Raw genomic sequence first — 18,172 nt, forward strand, 5'->3', positions numbered from 1 at the left:
AAAAAAGGAATGGCAAGAATTGTGGACCAAGGGGAAAAGAGGAAGACTATGCTATGAAGTATGCTGCAACATAGAGGATAATGCACTACTCCAGGTATGAAAGAATCAGTGATGTACTCATATTTAGACTGCTAACTGGTCACTGTTGTTTGAATAATAATTTATATTTACTGAATAGACACAAAGATGGGTTATGTAACACAGGTAAAGGCACTATTGATCTCATGATATGGGAATGGAAGCAGTGTTCGCAGAAAGGCTCTTTATGAAGCATTTAGATGCTCCCAGGTGATAGAATATACTATGAGGGGTTTAGTGAGACTATCGGGAAAAAATCTCTACTTTTTTTTAAGGATATAGAGCAGGGTAAGAGAGTGTAGTGGCATGAATGTACAGGGAATATAGCAGCTGGCAGTAATATACTCAGTAGATGAGTCTGCTTTGCTATAAAGATGTAGTTCTCAAAGCCAGTCCACCGCTTGTTCAGGGAAAGCCCCTGGTGGGCCGAGCCGGTTTGTTTACTTGCAATGTCCGCAGGTTCGGCTGATCGCGGCTCCCACTGGCTGCAGTTCGCCACTCCAGGCCAATGGGGGCTGCGAGAAGGGCGGCCAGCACATCCCTTGGCCCGCCAGGGGCTTTCCCTGAACAAACGGTGGACCAGCTTTGAGAACCACTGCTATAAAGCATAAAAAAGAGGAAGAACAAAGAAGTCAGTCAATTCAAAACAGGATTTTATACTTAGACTTAAGATCAGAAGGTTGCCTGGTACTTTCTTTAACTTAAGGCTGGGATTTATAAAAGGATAGCTATAGTTCCTGAACTTTGTAAATCAAATCAATTTATTACGTTTTTAAGTAAAGTTTGCTATTTTTTACTGCCTACAACAGATTTCTGAGTTTGAGTCTACAGCCCACATCTCCCATGATACAATTACTGTGTAAAAATTCATATAAATACCCACTATTTTTAGTTTACAGAAACTCCTACCACTGTATCTGGTTAAGAGAGACCCTACTTCTCCGTTCTATCTTCTAGAAAAGCTTAGGCGAAAACATTTCTTAAAGGTGAACAGCAAATCATTTTTTTTTAAACAGTCTGTAGCTTATTTTTCCAATTGAGTCTTCATAATGCCTAAAAAGAATCTTAAAAGTGTTTTTTTTTTTTTTTTTTGTAAACTTAGAAATGACAAATGTCTAATGGTAAATGCTGCGGCCGGGGTCTTGTTGAGCAGGATGTCAAATCTCTAATGAATGAATCCATTCCAAAGGCCTTATATAAATACAAAAGTTAAAGTGATAGAATCTTCTTCACCGCTGCAGGTGCAGTTCTATCAGTACATGTGCTTATACTAGTATAACTGCTTCCCTTAGGGGAAGTGGAATAAGCTGTACTGGTATAAGCACTCTTATGCCATAATAACTGCATCTGCACTAGGGGCTGTACTAGTATAACTATGGGGACTGTCTCTTTATTCTGTGTTTCTACGGTGCCTACATGGCACAATCATCTGGGGCTCTTAAGTGCCAGTCCTGTAATGCTTGGTAAAAAGTTAAACCCCTCAACCAATATTGTAAACCTGGTACAAAATCTATGTGCAGACTAGGCCTAAGCTAAATCCAGTCCCTTCCCTTCCCTTGGGCTCAGCTTTCACTCTTCTGTGCTGTCACTAGTATCTTGCAGGGCAGTGAATAACTTTTCCTTTATATATAACCCCCTTAACCCCCCCACACTCTAACATACCATAGCTACTGCAGGCCCTCCCACAACAAGCCCTAGAATCACTTAGGGTATGTCTACACTACAGGATTAATCCGAATTTAGATAATTCGAATTTGGGAAACAGGTTGTATAAATTCGATTGTGCGCGGCCACACTAAGCACCTTAATTCGGTTTTAAACCACATTAATTCGGTGGTGTGCGGCCACACTACCCCATTAACTTAAACACAGTAATTCGGTGGTGTGCGTCCACACTAACCCTAATTCGAATTAACAAAATCGATTTAGGCTCTACTCCGTTCGTCGAGGTGGAGTACAGAAATCGATTTAAAGGGCCCTTTAATTCGAATTAACTGGCTCTGTAGTGTGGACGGGTGAAGGGTTAATTCGGATTAAGGCAGCTAAATCCGAATTAAAGTCCTAGTGTAGACCAGGCCTTAGTGGGTGTGGAAGTGGCGATGGGGTTTAACCTTATCCAAGGGGCACGAAGGCAAAGGCAGGCAGCTATTACCTGGTGAACCCAAGTACTGGGTACCAGGGCCCGCTGGCTTAATGCCTCGCCCAGCACAGAAGCTGCTTCGGTTCATTGCCTCTAAACGGCATCGCTGCCCCATGCCACGCTCACCCCTCACCAACTGGACCACGCCAGGGTGATCAGGAGGAAACCCACCGACCTCCAGCTCCCGTCTCTATAGAGGTTGGTTCAGTTCGGGGCACCTAGATGGTTCAAGCCCTTGCAGCGTAAGCCCTGGCCCCTTCCTTTCGCTGGAGAGGTTGGGCTAGTCCCCCCCGTAGAAAAGTTGGTTCAGGCCGAGGAGGCAGAAGCTGCTGCTGCTCCTACAAGTTCCTGTTCCCCTGGCGGACGCGCGCAGAAGCGCGAGCTCAGGGTCCGGCTCGGTTGGCGCTGGCAGTTGGGGGCGCGCGACGGCTGGTGTGGGGGAGGGGGTTGTTGTGCGCGAGCCGCCGATGCCTCCGCCGTGAGATGGCATCATTCTGTGCGGCGGAGGGGTGAGGAGCCTCGGCGGAGAGGGGCAGCGGCGGCTTTCGGGCCACGGTAAGGACACAAACAGGCTCTGCCAGAGCCGCTTCCCTGGGGGTCTGGCCTGACAGCCCGGCTGGGCGAGTGGACGGGCGGCTGCGGGGCCCCTTCTCGCCTGCTCTGGGAGAGGGACGCGGAGCGGACACTTTCTCCTCCCACAGCTGTGAGGGGGGAGAGAGGGTGTCTCTGGGCCGACAGGCGCTGCCCCTGTCAGTGGGGACGCTCGGGTCAAAATGGCGAAGCGGAGCTGTACCAGGGCTGTCCCCCTTGGCCCCTGCTGGGAGCGCGGTGGGGGTGGCCGCTGGCCCCTGGGCCCCTGCACCGCTGGGAGTGTAGGGGGAGGGTCTCTGTGGTATCCTGTGCCAGGCGCGTAACCTTGTTTGTTTCTTTCCTGGGCCTGGCCATGGGGGTAGATGGGGCTGAGCCCTGACCCGAGTCCGTGCTGAGCGTATGGGAAGCAGCAGGGCAGTCGCAGAGGCGGCCCTTGTCTCTTTACCTAGAGAGGTGAAAGAGGAGGAGAGGGCGATGGTTACATTTCTGTTGGCCTTCCCTCCGCGCAACCGGGACAGGGGACACCCCACATCTCCCCTGCGAAGGACTGTGACCCTGTAGCCTGTCTTCCCCGTCCTGCCCCCCATTGGCAGTGGAGGTCTAGGGCTCCTGTACAGCGCGTGATGGGGCTGAGGGAGAGTTATTGCTGTTAATGCCCAGGTTAGAAGTGCCTGGGAATCTTTCTGGTGCTGTTTAACGTCTGACTCGTTGAGTGGTTAATATTTTGATTTTAAAATCTCAGTAGTTTAACAGAACGTGCACCAATTAATTGTTTTTATTATAAATGCTATAGTGAGCTACTACAGCGTTCCACTTACTGACTCCTTTCTATATACCTATCTTTATTTTAAAAACAAAATAGGTATCTAAATTGAACTACATTTTCAAGGCATTCATCTTTCTGTGCAACCCATTACACAAGCATTTAGTTAAAACAATCTAGCAGAATAAGATATGGACAAAAATAGTACATGAATTTGTTACAGAATGCTTAATTCTTTGACAAAGTTCTACAAATACTGCCAAAAGTTATTTTCATATTTCAGTGGTGATCCTGTATTCATATTGAAAATCACCAGAAGGGTTTTCTTGGGTAGATATCCAGGTTACACAATTATACTACAATTAGCTCACTAGATTTTGCTGTCATATATTTAGTATAGTTAACATATGAATTGATGGATAGCACTTCCAATAAAAATAATTCAACCTTACATTTTGCTTGTGATATTAACACTTTTGTTAGGGAAGGAATAAATTAACTGTTGTAATGTATAACCTGTTATAATTTTTCACAAACTCTGTGAGATTTTCATTAAATGGAATTTGATAAACTCACTAATGTGAGCCACTCAGCTTAATCTACATATGAACTCAGTTCATGTATTTCAGTGTTCTACTAAATTATGATCAAATGAGGGGTGAGGGCTTGCACAGAATGAAAGCTTCTCATGGTTTATTTGTTTATTTTTGGGGAGGAGGTAGCGGGTGCAAACACCTTTCAGAATCACAATAGCTTACTTAAACTCGTTCCTAAGACATGAGTGAAATGAGAGAACCAAAATATGTTATACTCCTGTTGCTTGTAAAACCAGCTGAATTTTTCGCACTCTTATGCCATTACCTCTCTTCCCCATGTGGTGGTGTATACAATACATTAGACTTCATTATAATGGTCTGATCCTGAAAATGCTACTGGATACCATAGTGCTTTGTGAGTCGTTCCTATGCCCGGTAATGTTTTTAGGATTATGCAGTTATACATATGAACATAATGCATATGTGTAAAGCTATTCATATGTGTAAGAGTTTGTAGGATCTAGCGTCTGCCCACTTGGAGCAATCTGCCAGTTGTAGGCCTCAGTTTGTATCTTTGAAGTTTAATGGATATTTTGAGGTAGTAAAAGTAATAGTTTTTAGAGTCTGACACTAAAAATATGTTAACTAAACAAATAAAATGTCAGCAAATTTGCATACCAATTTGAGACTAGACTTAAAATGAACTCTGTTTTGTTGCCTGTGCTAGCAGGGTACTGTGGAAGGATCCCAGATAGAGGTGATCTACTGCTCCCCAGATCCTGGAAGGAGTCATGGAGACATAGTGGTCCTGTTGTTCTCCACTAGCCTTGTCCTTAATTGCTTTCCTGGCTCTGTGGAACACACTGAAAGAGGAGGGAGAAATACCTGCCTGTTTTGTTACCCCTTCCTCCTTCTCAGTGTTCCATGCATGAATGCTGAGTTGGAACACCGTCCCAATCACCTTCCTCCCTTTCTCTTAAAAAGAAAATAGTAGAGGCTGAGAGAGGTCCTCTTAACCTTTCCACTGTTTTTCTTATTGTGGCCAAACTAGGGGGCCAGGAGGTGAGTCTTCCTCCCACTTCTTTGTTCTTTTCTCAAATAAATTAATAAACTTGTTTTAATATTTAGAAATTAATAAATTAAACAGACTTTACAAAATAAAAATTGATATACATTTAGAACCAAAACTAGGTGTTGAGTGCTCCTTTAAGATATCCATCCTAAAACTAGGATGCAGAAAATGAAGCCAACAGAAAAAGGCAAAAAACTTAAAAAAAACAAACTGCTTAGTTGTCATTTCAGTACTTTACTTGACCAACTTGGTAAGCAAATATGCCACTTTTCCATTCAAGCTGAAAACAAAACAATGATTACACCAAAATATGAATTCTGTTAATAGGAACACTGTTACAGTTTTTTACTAGTATTACCCTAAAGTATGTAAATTGTAAGTTAAATCTCCTTTTAAAACCCAGCTGTACTGGGTGTAACTTTTTGCATGCCTGTCCTTCGAAGGCCTGGTCTACACTAGGACTTTAATTCGGATTTAGCTGCGTTAATCCGAATTAACCCTTCACCCGTCCACACTACAGAGCCAGTTAATTCGAATTAAAGGGCACTTAAAATCGATTTCTGTACTCCACCTCGACGAGTGGAGTAACGCCTAAATCGATTTTGTTAATTCGAATTAGGGTTAGTGTGGCCGCACACCACCGAATTACTGTGTTTAAGTTAATGGGGTAGTGTGGCCGCACACCACCGAATTAATGTGGTTAAAAACCGAATTAAGGTGCTTAGTGTGGCCGCGCACAATCGAATTTATACAACCTGTTTCCCAAATTCGAATTATCTAAATTCGGATTAATCCTGTAGTGTAGACATACCCAAAGTCTCTCTCCCCCTTCCCTTGTTCTCCAGAAGTATCAGTCATGTTACTCAGAGTACTGTTAGCCACTCCACTCTTTAACAACTGACATTTTCAGAGATTTTCACTGGGTAGTTAAGACAGGGCTTGAAAAATCTAGTTGTCAGTAATAAATTGGAAATTTTCTGGGCCAAGTGGGATCCTAACCTATCAGCTTTTGCAAAATGTAACCTTTTGATTAATAAAAAATAGATTTCTAGCCCTCATGTTTGCTTATGCAACTGATGCAGTGCAGTCTTCCCAAGTTTGCGGACAGGCAGCACCAGTGCTAAGGCTGCTGTTTACAGCTTTTCCAAACAGTGGAATGAAAGTAATAGAGCTGTGGTCAGTTTCACTAGTTTCATTGCTGGTCACAGTGTTCTAAATAGCAGCAATTAAACTAACAAGAATCCTGTCATTTTTACTCTGCTGCATTTTGTGAAAGCCATAAACCAGAGCTGCCAAATTCATTCTATACAGGAGGCTGATTTCCATGTTTAATTATGATTAGTGGATCAGAATATAAATTTAGGACTATATATTATCTTTAATCCACAGCCAAACTCCCACAGATGGCTGTGGGAGATTTTCACAAAGAACCACCATGGAATATGGCCCTGTGTAGTAAGTAAATTTTTACTTTTATTTGTTTGGTTTTTTTATTGTCATATTAAGTAAGAATGATTTTATACTCTCCTTTAGGATCACCACTGTTCTTGTTTTTTTTTTTTTCCTGCCTTCATCATCCTTCTTTCCTTTTCTGTTCCGTATCTTCCCTCATTTTTCTTTCTTTCAAAATCCCACCCCATTTCTCTTCCTATCAGCTCAGCTGATCAGCAGTGGAATAGTTAATGCTGACTTTCAAAGTGCCATGATTATTGTGCATTGGCATTAACTGCTGCGTGTAACAAATGGCAGCAGGGGAATTCACATCTCAGTCATTATTTTGGGCTGTCTGCAGACTCTCAAAGGCAACACTGCATTAGTTACACTCAGGTCACATTTGGAAAGTCACCCCTCCACCCCCACCTCAAAACTTTTTTCTTAAGTGATGCATAATTGTTGGGTTTTTTTATAAATTGTTATGACTTGTAAGCCTGCTATAAAAAGAGGTGGTATTTTCAAGGGAACACTGGCAAAGGTAGTGGACAGTCCACCACATCATCTTGAGAAAAGCGGTACTCTAGGACATTGGTTCTCAACCAGGGGCCTGGAGCCCTCTGGGGAGCCACAAGCAGGTTTTAGGGGGGCCATCAAGCAGGGCCAGCATTAGACTCACTGAGGCCTAGGGCAGAAAGCCAAAGCTCCACCACGTGGGGCGGAAGCGCTGAGCCCTCCCAGGGCCCCAGGATTGTAGCTGAAGCCTGAGTAATATAGCTTTGTGGGGACTTCTGTGGCATGAGGCCCCAGGTAGTTGCCCTGCTTGCTACCCCCCTAATACTGGCCCTGGCTTTTATATGCAGAAAACTGTTATTGTGGCACAGGTGGGCCATGACATTTTTATAGCATGTTGGTGGGGGGAGGCCTCAGAAAGAAAAAGGTTGAGACCCCTGCTCTAGGAGAGGTGTTCAGCATCTAGTAGTCAAAGACCTATAGGAAAGGTGGAGTGTATAAGTATACTTTGAGGGCATCCTCATAGGAATCCCAGCACCTTCCTCTTTCTCAGTAGCAAGGAGTGATTGGGCTTCTCTCTAGGCTTTGCCATTGGCTCTGCTAGATCGACAATTCCCTCCATCTTCTGTATCAGTGTCTGGCTAGTAGGTGTCTGTCATGTTTTTTAGACCTGTTTTAATATATGACTTAATTAGAGTTTATCATTGCTTTTATGGCCAGATAAGGCAGAAACTGTTATTCCTAACAAATTAACTAAACCATATTTCAGTTTACCGCCATGTCATAACCGTGAGTGTTTATCTATAAAACAGCACTAGTGATTTCAAGGAAACTGTCTGCACTCATACATAAGAGCACTACTGTTCTACTGGGAGAGAAGTGCTAGGATTAAAAGTGAAGAGGAAAAATTAGTGTTTTGAAAAAGATACTTGAGAGAAACCTTTTATCCTCCTATTACTTATGGATAATTAGTGTTTAGGAAGCTCAGGGCCAGATGGCATTTGACCTTCATTAATTAATTATTAGAGCAGTGGTTCCCAAACTGGGGTTCGTGAACCCCTGGGGGTTCACAGAATGTTACAGGGGGTTCTCGGGAAAAAATTCTCTAATGGCGGACAGAGCTGTCACTAGGAACTCCGGGCAGCACGGGGCCAGCAGCCTGGAGCCCCTGGACTTCCAAGAGCTCGGCAGATCAAAGCAAGCATATCGATCACACTAAGGAGATTTAAACTTCAAGGCGGGCTGGTCTACACTAGGGAGGGGGTCGATGTAAGATACGGAACTTCAGCTACGGGAATAGCGTAACTGAAGTCGACGTATCTTATTTAGACTTACCTCCCGTCCTCACGGCGTGGGATCAACGGCCGCATCTCCCCCATCGACTCCGGTACCACCGCTCGCCCTGGTGGAGTTCCGGAATCGACGGGAGCGTGTTCGGGGATTGATATATCGCGTCTAGATGAGACGCGATATATCAATCCCCGATAGATCGATCGCTACCCGCCGATCTGGCGGGTAGTCTGGATGTACCCCAAGATTCCTTATAAGAAATGGAAAGGGAGGTAGATATTTTTTTGCTGTTTTTAAAATTAAATAGGCAGCTAGTATGGTTTTTAAAATTATGAAGAACAAATTTAAGCTTTGTTGTAACGTACGTTGCTTGCCTGGACTGCTCAAGACCTGAATGATTGTGTAGGAGGAACTCTTTGAGTTGGTTTCTTAAATACCTTCATGCTGTTTCACATCTGATACTCCCTGATGAAACATAGGAGCCTTGTCTTATAACAGGCTTATTCAAAGTGATACAAGCTACGAAAGTGAGATCTTGGAAGAGCGTTGCCATTTTCATAATGTAATAATACTGTAATGATAAATAGTAATTAATAATAAATAGTGTGTAATAAGCATGTCATAAAAACAAATTTTATATTTCCAAGATCACTACTTTTATAATTTATTCTCAGGTAAAGGAGAAAATCCCGGGGAAGATTCATTTTTAGGAGGGGGTTCGCGAGACTTGACATTTTAGTGAAAGGGGTTCAGAGGTTGTTAAAGTTTGGGAACTACTGTATTAGAGGAATAGGGTGACCACCTGTACCAGTGTGATCCCTGCAACTGTAGAAGTCTAACAACTTTTCTGCACTCCCTCACTTACCCTTGTTTCAGATAAGCCCCTTCATCTGGTCTGTGCATTGTGCGGCACTGTAATTGTGAAAGCACCTTTTAGTTTTAGTAAAGCACTGGTTTTTTTTCAATTATAAAAGTGCCAACAAAATCAAATCTGCAGATCATGAACTGATATGCACTTTGCCGCAGAGTTTTTCTTCAAACTTAACTTTTCTGGATGAAACTACCATGATTAAGATCTCAGTGATGCTCTTACAGAGATGTTTGATTGAAAAACTTTCAAAAAAACCTGAAGTTAAGCATATGCTTGATAAAATTGTTTATCTGCTTTGTGGACTTCTTGTTTCTCCCGCCCCTCACTGTTACTAGCATTTTTCTTGTTCCATGAAAGTATTCAGGAGACACAGCCTTTCTGGCATTGCTTGTATTCCATGTTCAGCACTTGGGGTCTTGGTAAATTTAACTAGGCAACAAGCAGAATATGACAATTTTTTTCTGAACCACGCTCAGTACCTCTTGATTAGCAGAGAAGAAGTTGATTGCTGCCTAACAATTATGCCATCCTGATAGTCTTTTGACTCTTGTACGAGGATCAGCCACTACTATGGGTTCTCAAGACAAATTATTTGGTGGCCTCCAAGTGTGGCCATCAACTCTTTCTGGTGGCTGCTCTCACACTTTTTCCTAAAATATTTAATTAGCTTTAGGAAAAACAAAAATATGCACATATACACATCCCAATCATTGTAATTTATTTATTGCTAATTAGTAAATCTGTTGTGAAAAGTGATATTACCAAACATACAAATATTGTTTTTCACAGCAGAATTACTTAGCCCTGACAAGCCTGGGGACTAATTAAGCCCTGGATGGGTGACAGTGGGGGCCAGGAGCAATGTGGGTGAGTGGGTGGCTGGTGGAGGTGGTGGGGGGGGCTGGAGCCTGAAGCCCTGTGGCCAGACAGAACCTGAAGCCATGCGGCTGGAGCCATCGCGCAACTGGAGCCTGAAGCCCTGCAGCCAGAGCCTGCCACCCCGCTGCCCCAGGGCTGAAGTCCAAAGCCTAAGCCCCAATGCCCTTGAGAAGGTGGGGAACCCACTGACTGTCTGCTCTTCCAGGGTTGAACCCCAGGTGTCTCCAGAGGGGGGCAGGGCCCAACCCCTGCTGGCAGCCCCAGCAATCAACACTAAAGCAGTGCATCTAGGAACAATGAGGGGGAAGAGGCCGCTGCTTTGCTTACCGCCTCCCATCACAGCACACAAGGCTGTGGCCGCAAGAAAAGCTCCTGGTGGCTGCATTTGAGAAATGCTTCTAGAACTAGGTCCCTTTCCCTGGCTCCAGTTACAGAAAAAACAGGAATGGCCCAGAAAATGAGTAAAATAATGAAGATTTCCACAAGTGAAAATATTGTTACTTTTTAGTTTAGGGAGGAGCTAAGTAAGAGGGGACATGATAGAAGTATACAGAACAATGAGCGGAATAGAGACAGTACATTGTCCATGTTTTCTTATTCTTTCTCATAGAACTATGAAAAGGGATATTCAATGAAATTGAGAGGCAACTAACTTAAAATTGTTTTATGTAACCTGTGAAACTCATTGCTACAAGATATTATTGAGCTCAATAGACCTCCTAAGGTTAAAAATAAGGATTAAACTTTTATATAGATAATGTGAGTTACATAAAATATAATTTAAAAAATTAAGAATATAGTGCCCTCCTGTTTCAGGGGATAAGCCAGCCTCTTATGAGGAAGAGAATCTTTCCTCGGGCCAAGTTATTCTACAGTTGTACAGGATATCTTGCATTTCTGCTATCAGACAGCATTGATCCGATCTTTTCTAGTGATTCCTGCATGTCACTGTTTGGCCCTGAAGTTAGAACTTTTTGTTTAAAAGCTGATAATTCAAAATGCTTTAAAATCCACATGCATATTCAGATTCGTTTCCAAACTCACTCCACATAAGGTCTGGGATACAGATATAGGAGTAAGTATGGGATCATTTGGTCAAGAATTTCTTCACATATAACGTCCATCATAAGTAGCTGATTTTAATGTTCAAAGTGCTCTAAAACCCTTCTGCATATGGAGTGTATCTTGAAAAATGGCATGCAGCAAAGATGGTGGTTTGACCTTGTGATATAAATTAGGAATAACTTGGTCAAAGGATTCCTGAGATACTTCATCCTTCCCTCCTTCTCCTCACCCCCATATGAACTGTCTTTAATTTTCAAAGTGCTCTAAAATTCATATGCATAGAGAAATTGTCTTGAAAATTGGTATACTGAAGGAAGGGACTGGGATAGAGATTGTGGTGCAAATTTTGGTGTTATTTGTTCAGTGAGTTTCTGAGATAGAGGTTCCCCCCAGATTGAGCTGCTTTTAAAATCTTCAGATTCTATAACTTTCTTACTGCAGAGCTAAAACCTAAGGTGGCTGATCATCATGTAGTGTATAGTTGGATTATGCCAAGTTTAGATACTCAATGGTAATTAGAACCAGTTTACACATATTTCAAAAGTTACTGTACTACAAATACTTCAGTATATCAGTGTGCATCTCTGCAAGCAATCTATGAGCCATTGCTTCCTCAGGAATATTTTTGAGTGATGCTGACTGAGCAATGTATTCACATGGTGGCTCAGGGAAACAGGCATTGACTCTTGAACTGAATCCTCTCCTTGGGAAATGTGCTTGCTGTGCACATTAGTGCTCTCAAATTGTCTTTTGTTTGGTGTAGGGCCACAGAAGGGCTCCTTTTGGAAGTGTGAGTGATGTGTGCAATATTGAAAAGGTTAAGCACATCAGAAGTATATCCCCAGTACCATCTACCTGTCTGCCTAAGTGGCACTTTAGGACAGTTTGGGCAGTACTGTCTGGGATGTGAAACTTGGTATGGTTGTGTGGGATGAGCTGTCATGGAAGGGACTAACTGCCACAGAGAGGCTAGTGCAAGAGTCCCAGACAGGACAAATCAGTTCTATGCCAGGAGAGGTTCACTGAATTCCTGCCATGTCACACTAAGCATGATGGGCCAGGTCAGTACTGGGAGCTGGGAATGGGTATGATTGAATACCATAGGCATGCAATACTGAGGCCTGGTCTGCACTACAAAGTTAGGCTGATGTAAGTCCACTTGTGTCAACCTTGCTATGCACGTGTCTATGCTTAAACTTGTCTTCTGCCCACGTAAGTGGCCTATTACAATGATGCAGTAACACTGCCCCCCAAAGGAGTGTGAGTGTAGATGGTGCCTTAGTTGTGTTGACCCTAACAATCTTCCAACACCTGTCCCTCAAGTACACTGTACCTGAGATAGTGACTCCTCTGGTCACAATTTTAAACTCCACTGCCCAGGGGCCCCAGAGTCCAGAAGTCCGCCTACCCCTTTACAATTCTTATGTGTCTTTTGAAATGCCTTTTCCTCATTGCCCATCTTATTGAGCATATCTAGCAGATCTCCTTTTGTTGTGTGGATCCAGCTACCCTACTGACCATGCCAGTTCCACCTACACAGAAAGCTACTAGAGTCACTCCTGCCTGGAATAGGCAAGAAGTATTGGATCTGCTTAGCTTGTGGGGAAAAGAGGCTCTGCAAGCACAGCTATGGACCAGCCATAGAAACGTCGTCATCTATGAGCAGATTGCACAGGGGATGATGGCAAAGGGGCACAACAGGGATCAGCAGCAGTGCAACATGAAAGCAAAAGAAGTCTGCTAGTAATATCACAAAGCGAGGGAATGTGGTTCTGCCCTGCAGATCTGCTGCTTTTACAATGAACTGTGTGCTGTACTTGGCAGTTAACCCACCAACATTCACAAATGATGGTGGGTACCTGAGAGGAACCCAAGATCGAGACCCCTGCCATGAACAATGGTGGTGGGTGGTGGGAAGTCAGCAGGGGACTCGAATCATGCTGCGAGCTAGGAACTATTTGACATTCTGCAGGAGTCTAGCCAGATGAGCCTACTGACGAAAGGGAAGGGAATTCAGGTAAGTGTGTACATGCATTATTCCTTGTAATGTTTTTTTTTTTATTTTCCTTTCGCTCAAACTTCATCTGTTCCTTCACCTCCCCCCCCCATGCCTTTGTTTGCTATTTAAAAATGGCAACATACGAATGAGTCAGGCAGTTCAAGAGGTATTGACTTTTCATTGCTTTACTGGTATAATGTTAGAAAATAAAAAGGGTTGTATGGCAGTCTGGTTAAACAGTCCACTTCAGATCTGTGCCCTGTACTCAGGTAGTGGTAGAATAAATGGGGTAGAATCAGGATCTGTTTTTCAGTTTTTTGGCCTGTTGGGATAGGCAGGGGGGCATGCAGAATACTGTTGACCAGAGTAGGAATGTCTCTCTTATCCTCTTGAGATATCTCGATGAAACTTTTCAGAAGAGGTTAACAGACTATTTCCATGAGATTTTCAGCCTTGTTTCTTTCATCACAATAAGACACTTTTCCATGCCACTCTGTGATGAGTTTGGCAGGCACCATTGTGGTAAACAGCCTATCCGCATTTGGGCCTGGGCGGCTTCAGGATGCCAGTAGAACCTGGGCTCTTTGTGCCTTTGTCACCCTCAGGAGTGAGAGATCAGGCAAAATCATTGCTTGTGAAAATAGTGCCAATATGTTCACTTCCATTTCCCTATATCATACCTAGGGAGGGTGCCTAACTTAATAATAATGTGCAGAGGAACACTCCTCCTCCTCCTCCTCCTGGTGATGCCATAGTCACTGTGATTTGAGCTGGAGAGCGGTGCTGTAGCGAGGCACTCTAAAGCTAAAGTGTCAATAAGCATTTATTAAAGGTATTTGTTGGAATAATGTAAAGGAAGTTTTGAGACTTACCTTTCCCTTTCTGCGGGGACTAAATCTAATGGGATATCTATCTGTTTTTATCAGTAACTTTTTGTGTGCTGGCCTAAAGAGGTCACCCCTCCGCATCCCTGAATGTCTGATCCTGAGGAAAAGGAAGAAAACTAGGGAGGATATGTTCCACGAGATCCTCCAAACCACAGTTGCCTTGCACAGTGATCAAAGGTGTTGGGGTGCCCTTCACAAGGCGAATGAGGAGAAAGTGAATGGAGAAAGCCGTGACTGCAGGACAGGCAAAAGGACCGAGAGGCGCATCAGAAAATGCACCAGGACATAATGGGATTGCTCAGGAAACAAACACAAATGTTGCAGAGTATGATTGATCTACAGTACAAAGATCTTTGCAATCTTTGGAGTACGTCATGGCTGCTGCTTCCTCCAACTCCCAATATTCCATGTGGCACTGTGCTGCACATTCTTACCCCATCACTCTATGCCGGGGGACAACAAGAAGAACTATTTCTACACATTACACTAACCTGTTGAAACCACAGATCAATGTGTATGTAGCCACAATGCACTGCACTGAACCATTTACATACATGGACATACATATTTACTGTTTACTTCTATTTTCATTTGGGATTGTTGGCAAAAGTATTTCTTAACATGCTATGTGTGTATTTGCAGTTTAATTTTGTTAACTGCTGTTTTGTGCACAATAAAGTTCTATTTTTGTAAAGCCAGACTATCTTTATTAGTTCACATCAAGCATTGCAGAGTATGTAGTGGAAGGCAGAGTGCCAATCAAATTCATAAATATACACCAAGCATTACAGAATTCATAACAGCAGGCAGAGACCGTACCAATATATAATGTGAAGTACAGAGAACAGACACTATTTCATAAAAGCAGCAGAGAACTCTACTGTGGCTGACCGGTGAAATGCTCTTTTAAAGCCTCCCTCAGCTGCACAGTACCATGGTTGCCTCTTCTAGTAGCCCTCGTGTCATCTGGCTGTTCAGATTTAGCAGACAGATGGTCAACCTAAACTCCTCCACCCTGGCAGTAATTTTTCCACCCTTGCCTCATAGATGTTATGCAGTACACAACATGCAGCTGTAACCATTGGGATGATTTTCTCATTGAGATTGAATTAAGTGAGTAAACAACACCAGTGTCTCTTCAGTTTATCAAAGGCACACTCAACAGTCATTCTGCACCAGCAGAACTGGTAGTGAAACCTTTCCTTGGCTCTTTTGAGGTGGCCAGTGTACAGATGCACGAGCAAGGCATATGCTGGGTCCCCCAGAATCACTTCTGACATCACCAATGGTAATCCGCCAATTGGGAAAGACTGTCCCTGCTTATAGCTTTTTGAAAAGTCCTGTGTTCTTAAAGATGCAAGTGTCCTGTACCTTCCCTGACCAGCCCACATTGATATTAGTGAAGCTCCCCACATGATTCACTAGTGCTTACATTACTAAAGAAATGCAGCCCTTTCTGTTGATGTACTCTGTGGCAAGGTGAGCCAGTGCCAAAATAGGAGTATGCATACCATCTGTCTCCCCACCACAGATAACCCCATTGCTGCACGTCCGTCCAGTATTTCCTATACTTTACTGAGTTAATGGCCTTACATACTTGGCCTGCACTGTGGATTTTTCAACTCCCAAATTATTGCCTGCTGACCAGTAGCAATTCAGTGTTCCAAGTTTCCAGAGCTTGATTGCCACTCACTTCTCCACTGTCACTGCATCTCCCATTTTGGTACACCTGTGCTGGAGGACTGGGGTGAGCTCAGCACACAACCCCAGGAATGTGGCCTTTTGCATCCGCAAGTTCTGCATCCACTGCTTATCATCCCAAATCTGCATTACATTGCAATGCTACCAGTCAATGCTTATTTGTCAGGCCTAGTAATTGCTCTCCACTATGTGATACTGCTCCATGAACACCAGCTATGATCTTGGATTGTTTTTTCACTATCAGCATTCAGTTATTGTGCTCAAACATCTTCACATGGTAGTCCCTGTTGTAGCAGTACTCCCTTAAGCTGTGCAAATACTGGAGAATTGTATGTCCTATATTAGCAATGCAGAGGAGAACTCTGTTAAGTGCTGCAGATGCCATGCTTCTAGAGAGATGGCAGACACTGAAAAATGCTGTGTGGGACTGTGGGAGTTCAAGCGGCTTGCACGCTCCCAGACAGGAGTCCCTTCCACACAGCAGTCTCTCTCTCCTATCTGGGGGCGTGTGAGCCGCTTGAACACACAAGCATGACCAGGGACAGCCGCTGGTAAGCCTGGTGCCTGCCCCAGTGGGCAGGGCTGTGGGTGGTACAGCCACACCCTGGTGCAGGGCGCTGGCTTCTGGGAGTGGTGGCCCGATGTGCTGCTCCTTTCGTCTCTGTGGTTCCTGGTAGAGCCCTGCACCTCTGCGGATACCAATTTATATCGGTGAATATCCGCATCTCCTGTTATAAATTTGTATCTGTGAAGGGCTCTACCTATTAGCTCCTTGTTTCATTCAATGTACAAATTGAACGGACTAAAATGATGATTTTGTCTGGTTCAGAGCACTCTTGTGGTTTCCTGGCTGCCTTAAGCCTTAACTGTCCACCCTACTAATCTGCCAAGTGTTCCAGCTTCCCCATTAAAACTTATAAGTGCAATTCTATATAATCAGTGCAAATGTTGTCATTTAATATTTGAAAACTTGGAGCAGCATAGAATAAATTGATTGTAATATCAAAATATTACTCTGATGGTAGTAGCCATATTTAATTCAATGGAAGCCTCCCTTTGAACTTAGTTGAACCTGACACAATTTGTATGTTGCCATACAAAAATGACACAGAAATTAGGTCCAACTTACTGCAAAGCACACAGGGCCTTCAGTAATGATGGTATATGCAAGTTGCAGTTGTGGAAGAAAAATTAATGCAATTACAGCATGCTTTCGAAATCAATATATGCCATAGCAGAAGTACTGTAGAAGATTTAACTAATACTTATATACAAATGAAACAAGATTTTTTTCGTTAGTATTCTGCAGTTAGAAAGTATGTATGCAATAAACCTGGAAGAGTGTTTTTGAAGTTTGGGATGACAATTATATAGTTATTGCAGATATACTGTAGCTATACTGTAACTTTACAACTTAAAATTTCAAAAGTGACTACTGTTTTGGAGGTGCTTCAATTTTGGGTTGTCAAATTTGAGATACCTTAAACAACTTTTACTTTTTCAGAAAGTGCTTAGCGCTCCACCCTCTGCAAAATCAGGCCTCCTTACTCTGACAAGTTGCTCACACAATTGAGACATCCATAATCACTTTGAAAATGTAGCCCTAAATGTTGAAACAAGTGCCTTCCAGTCTTCCAGTAACACAAAGACTGAAGTAGACAGAGATTATCCTGCTGAAAGAGTTCATCTCTCAATAATGGAGAATTTTAGATATTAAATTTCTCATAACTGAGAGTTACCTTGAAATTTCAAAAATGTAATTCATGCTTTGCACAATTTGTTACTTATCACAGACTTCATCTTGCAAACATGCATGTGCTTAACATTACTACTGTGAGTAGTCCCATTGACTAACATGAGCTATCACCAGGCGACCTTTACTGTGTGTTAACTAAGTATTTTGCCATTTAATTTCTATTCTGTATTTGGAAAGAAGGTGGATGTTGTATTCATTTCTTACAGTAATAATGAAATACTTTTTATTCTAACAGTAAATAGAGGTGATGTTTAACAGCATTAATGACAGTTAAATATTTTTTAGTTAGTCTGGATAACTTTGCTCATTTTAACATTGCTGATAAAGTCAGCAGATGGCACACAGGCATAGTAAATAGAAAGGACATGGATAATGATTGTGGTACATCACTGTTTAGTAGTTATTGTTTTCTTAAACAGTTTTCACTATGCATGTTTAAATAACTCAAGCAAGGGAGATTTAGAGACAACCAATTAGATAAACAAACACCATAAAACAGGTGTATAATGAGGGAAAAACTAGGAATAACGGTGGAAAAAATTGTACTGACTACTGAAAAGAATTTTATGACCGCAAAATCTGTTTTTCTGGTCCCATCTC

The 18,172-nt window shown here is 42.9% G+C and overlaps 1 protein-coding gene across 1 annotated transcript in view; it reads left to right on the forward strand.

Annotated features, from left to right (window-relative positions):
- Positions 1-2,605: 2,605 nt before the first annotated feature.
- Positions 2,606-18,172, forward strand: part of WWP1 (WW domain containing E3 ubiquitin protein ligase 1) — a 142,124-nt gene continuing 126,557 nt past the window's right edge. The window contains exon 1 of the mRNA XM_024206087.2: positions 2,606-2,773. The gene's annotated coding sequence lies outside the window, so the exon portion shown is untranslated. The remainder of the gene's footprint in view (positions 2,774-18,172) is intronic.

Source organism: Terrapene carolina, unplaced genomic scaffold, assembly GCF_002925995.2.
Source record: "Terrapene carolina triunguis isolate 2854851 unplaced genomic scaffold, T_m_triunguis-2.0 Scaffold58, whole genome shotgun sequence".
In the NCBI taxonomy this organism is placed as follows: domain Eukaryota; kingdom Metazoa; phylum Chordata; order Testudines; family Emydidae; genus Terrapene; species Terrapene triunguis.